Source organism: Aedes albopictus, chromosome 1 (genome assembly GCF_035046485.1).
Source record: "Aedes albopictus strain Foshan chromosome 1, AalbF5, whole genome shotgun sequence".
In the NCBI taxonomy this organism is placed as follows: domain Eukaryota; kingdom Metazoa; phylum Arthropoda; class Insecta; order Diptera; family Culicidae; genus Aedes; species Aedes albopictus.
Genome location: NC_085136.1, coordinates 120,972,337 through 120,978,174, shown reverse-complemented (window position 1 = coordinate 120,978,174; position 5,838 = coordinate 120,972,337).

Here is a 5,838-nt window from a genome sequence, read left to right as displayed (position 1 = left end):
ACTCTTAAAATCTGTCATTATGAATATCACCAAGTATACTATAAAACATTTTATCAATGGTTTTCATAAAAGCAGTCATAAAACTGTGAGTTTTAATTATTGCTGTAATAAAACCTTAATAGAAATCAAACTAAACCAATCAGCAATGAAATTGATACTTGGGAGGACATTATATAATCTGAGATAGATTATAATGCCAACAAAAGACGCTTAGAAGATGAAACCCAACAAAAAAATCATTTTCACTCCTAATATAAATACCTGATAAATACAAGACAAATTTATGCCCAAATTCAATTTCCTTCGGAGGAAACGAGAAAAACGTTTCATCCTTACCCTATACAAATTAGTTCATTGTTTCGTTTCCTCGACAAGCACGACCGCCGACCGCTCACATAAAACTGCGGAAATCAGCGAAAAATAATCCCAAACAGTATTCATTGCCATCGATGCGTCCATGGTCCATGGCCACTAGCCAGTCTCTCTGGTAGGTACCTACAAATGACTTACAGAGCGGAAAAAACGCACAACAAACTCCATTGTATCGTATTTGGCGAATATTTTTCTTTCCTTCCGCTCTGGGAAGGAAATGGGAGAAAAACGGCTAGTTTGCGCACCAGCTATTCCTTTCAGAGTGGAAACAATTGCATTTGGCAAAAGTTCTGCGACCCTCCCAGTACTGTACTGTGTGTTGTTATAGACGACTGGGTCTTCCGGTCTGCGGCATCAATGCGGCACTGACTGGTGCAAAGACCTAAATATTCCCACGCCTTCCGATATTCAAAGTCAATTCAACTGAAACAAAAATGCATTTTCACCTCACATTTCCAACAGCTGTCCGGGGGATTTTAGATTCAATTTTCATCGTAGGGTCTACCTACCACACGCGCGGCATATTGGAAGCAACGGAAATCGCACCATTCGTTACTGACCTAGTTTTTATAACCCATCATCGTCCGGTGGTGGCCGGGTGCGATCGTGTTGCACCGCGTTAGGTCCGGTCGGTGTGATGCAATTTCAATTACGCTTGGGACAACGATGGGTAATAAACCCGAAAGAATGATATAGAACCGCGACATCATATTGATCGCGCTGGAACAAAGATTGTTTATTTTTGTTTCGAAATCAAGGCGCCGAATTGGCCGGGTAAGGTTCTGAACTCAGGTGAACCTTAGCTGGAATGTTCTGAAATTGAGACACCGTATTGGCGGCATACGGCGCCGGACTTGTTTTGCACTCGATTTGTTTTGACTTCGAGTAAACTGAAAGAAAAGAATGTGGGGGTATAATTTCAACCAACATCCGCGGCCGGGGACGGCTAGGGTTCACTGTGCCCAAGTAAGGTACACTTCAATAACAAAGCGGGTGCTTTGTTTTGGAGAATTTGGTGCCAAATTCCAAAGACGATGAGGATGATGATGGTGACGATGATGATGATGGGGAGAATGATAATGACGTCGATGGTTGGTTCAATTCTTTCACACACCCAAGCCTTGTATACGCTCAAGTGAGGCGGGGCTAGAAGATGTAGGCCTTGGTGTAAAGATTCTCAGTAGGTTTTGTGCGAACACGCCCAAGTCAGGCGTGGTTAGGAGATTTAAGTTTTTCGTTGGTATTAATATTCTTGGTAGGGCTTGGGATACGCCCAAGATAGAAGAGTCGTGATGTTTTCAAGAAGAGAAGGATTTTAATCACGATGAGGACAAGTAGGATAGGTAGAGGTCTAGGTTTTGGACTTATTAGTATTTTCATTTGGTAGGGTTTTGGATACGCCCAAGTTGGTTCGGGCATTGTTAGGAATTATCATGACATCTTCGGCAAGACGAGAATGATCGTAGGAATTTTAGACACGCCCAAGCTGGTTCGGGTATTGCTAGGAAATTTAGGCTATAAATACGGAGGCTTTGGCTTCAGTCGGGGAGTCAGTGAAGACAGTTCGTAGAGAACAGTCAGTTGTCGAGAGTTCGGTGACAACGTTAACGCAGGCAGCACATCGGATAAGTCTTGAGCTCCCATGTGGGACACCTCTAGATACTGTCCAAATAAAAGCTGTAGGTAGGACGTAGTAGTCGGGTCAAGAAGAAGCTGGAAGTGTCTCTAGTAGTTCGGTGAAGAAATACAGATAATGTTAAGATGATATAAGAAAAAGTGAACCGTTGTAATATAAGATAAGTGATGGTTTGTGATACTTCAATATAGTTTATTAAAACTGTGTCGGACTGTAATGAAATGAAAGATATCACATTCCGTGTAGTGTTTAATGCAGCCCCTGGACGGTACAGGGCGCTTCATATGGTGACAGCGAAAAACTGTTCGGCAATTAGAACAGCGGGACGCCAATTTTCTGACTGGAAGAAGAAATCAGTGTCAGAATCAGTGCAAACCATGAACATTGAACAGTTTTGAACAATTGAGAAGAAAACAATGTTACAGACTGGATGGAAAAGATGAAATTCGTGGCAGCGCAAGTGATAGTGGAATACAACGTAGCACCGAATTGGAAATGGCAACGCAACAACCTGTGTATGGAACCGAGTGCCTGGACCAATGGACATCATTCAGCCTGCATTATTTGATGGTATCGTGAGTATTAACCTTTTAAATGATTAAGTGTTTTGAGATGGTTTAAATTTTTTGTGAGTTGGTTTGAAATGATGAAAAAATTTTTACGATATGAACAAAAACATTTTAATTGAAATACTGTTGTGGGAAAAATAAAGAAGTTATTCAAAAATTTATAAAAAAAGGAAATCATAGTGATTTTTAATAAATAATGGAAAAATATAACAAGAATAATGATTTCAAGAAGAACAAGTGGATGAAAAATACGAACAAACACAAAAATACAAACAAACACTAGTTAACAAAATCAAAGGAAAGTCGCGGACTTCTGTTAACGATTAAAATTATTGATGCATAATTACGTGCTGATTTTGAGACCGTGTTTAAAATAAGAAACTAAGAAGTACAGTTTGTTTTATTATACGAGACAATCGCAACCAAGTTTTTTTTAGAATTTAAATATCTCAAGTTACAATTCACCAAATTTAAATATCTTTTTAGGAATAATAGGAAGCTGAATGTAATATGTTTTGAATATCTATTTTTTTTTTCTCGTCAGATAAGATATTGATGAGTGTTGGGAACAATCTCCTTAAATTGTAGCAAAATAATCAATAAATAAAACAAGATTTGCATTTTTCTTTCAAAAAAAAAAAAAAAATCTTTATCAGTTATAGCAATGTTGATTCAAAATCGCCAGCTTTGTACGGGATATCGAAAATATTTTCAGCTCTACTGTATTTTTTTCCCTTATGCTTTCGAACTTAGGGCATAATTTTACACTAAACATGATTTTCAGATGTAAGCTAGCATTACAATGGAATGGAATCGATCAAAACAAAAAAATAATAATAATTTTGTAAATATGCAGCAGACCGGCGATAATAAGGTCGTGTTAATTTGAAAAAAAAAATCAGTAAAAATATCAACATAAAAATGACCACTAATACAATGGATGAAATAGGCAACAATAGTGGAGCGAACAACGCTAGATTTGAATTTCCAATAAATTTTGCTATACAGTGTATTCCAGAATTTCATGGTAGTGCATGTGAATTAGATGCTTTCATATATCAAATAAATTGTTTTTTGAAACCCATAAAACGGATAACTGATGCTAGTGAAAGGAAAAATGCAGAAACCGTACTCATTCAAATTGCACTGTCTAAACTTAAAGGCCCAGCAGCGTTAAAATTTAAAAACATTCTTGCAAATACTTGGGATGAAGTGAAAGATAATCTCCAAAAAGAATTCGGAATTAGTTTACAATTGGAAGAACTGTTTAATAAAATAGAGACCCTTGAACAAGGCAAGTGTGAAAGTTTTAAAAATTACAAAGATCGCGTTCTTCAACTTAAGAGGAATATTGATGAATTCGAAAAAGATTATATTAAAGATCCTACAATTGAGTCATACGCTCAAAGACATTTAAGAATACATTTTCTAGCGGGATTGGAAGATATAAATTTGAAAATTTTTGCAAAAACGAAAAAAGAAGACTCATTGGAAGATTTGCTAGATTACCTTCAAGAAGAATGCATCGATGTGGAACAACAAGAACGCATCGAGCAGAGATTGAGGGATTCTTACACTGCAGAATTTTACAGGCAACAAAATGAAAAACAGAAATTCAGTAATCCACAATGTATTGATCACAACTTCCATTACGATAAAAGTAGATTCAACCAGAGCGAAATAGGTTATGAAAAAGATTTTAACAATTATAGATATCTAGGACAACAAGAAATTTATCGTGGTGATTACCAAATGCCTTATTGGACCAACAGAAATTTTGATGAACGCAACATGGGAATTCAAAACAATAACATTTGCTATGATGAGCGAAAAAACTAAATAACCGGAGGTTCGTTAATTGCGTCCGATCACTCCGTCAATCAGAAAATAGTTTAGAAAGGCGCTTATATGCTGCAAGTAATAAGAAAATGATGCCCATGAACATAAATAAGAGTTATAACATACCACAAGAACAAATGGTTCAATTTGATAAATGCATTCCAGCACAAGAAAAAGTATTTATACATTGGACGGGCAATAATCAATTTATGTTAAATATACCCACTGTAGAAAGACCATACACAAAAATCAATTACATGATAGACACAGGCTCACAACTAAACATATTAAGATGGGATGCAGCCCCTAGAATCGGAGCAACAGACATAGATTATTCTGAATCTGAAAAGTTTTTGATTTCGGGATTCAATGGAAGTCAAACAAGAACGCTCGGATCTACTGAAGTTAGTTTAATAATTGGGAAGTCTAAGTATAAGATAAAATTTTATTTAGTTCACCACTTAAATGTACATGGTATCATAGGAGCAGAATTTTTGAAACAGCATACATTATATATTAGCCAGAACTTTGATTACATAGCCCTACGCAAGCCAGATAGTGTAGAATATAATATTAACAATATTACAACAACAAAGTACGTAATGGTATCAGATAAATCTTGTCAGACTGATCTACAAGATAATAGTAATTGTATACAATATGATAACAATGACAAAAGCTGTCAAGTAAAATTTGATATTGATGAAGTCATACATGATGAAATAGTTACACAGCCAATCGTACCAAAAAAAGATTATTCATGCAATATGTGCCTTTATGAGAAGTATTATGAAGACGAGGAATGCATAAATCAACATTTTGATGAAGAATATTATAATAATGGATGTTACAATAAGAATGTAGAGGTCGGGAATCAATATACGCCGGAGGATTTAGATTCAAACCAAGATCTAAGTTTGATAGATAATTTGAATTATGAACAAATACAAGGTAAAAATCGTATCGAAAAATTGCTAGATACAATTGATTTGAAGCATTTGAAAAGCGCTAATTACGACGCAATGGAAAATATAATGGCAAGATATTGTGATGTATTTTATTTGAAAGGGGATCACCTGACAGTAACAGATGCAGCAGTACATGAAATTGAAACAACGACTAATGTGCCAATAAATAAAAGGCAGTATAGGTTCCCTGAATCAACAAAGAAACAAATTAATGAGGAAATTGAAGAAATGCGTCGGCAAGGGATTATTAGGCCCAGTAAAAGTCCTTGGAATACACCTGTTTTATGCATACCAAAGAAAGATTTAGACGAAGAAGGAAACAAAAAGCATAGAATTGTGGTAGATTTTAGAGCATTGAATTTGATAACTAAACCATTTGTATATCCGATTCCACAAATAAATGAAATATTGGATAGCCTAGGCGATAGCAAATACTTTTCAACAATTGATCTGA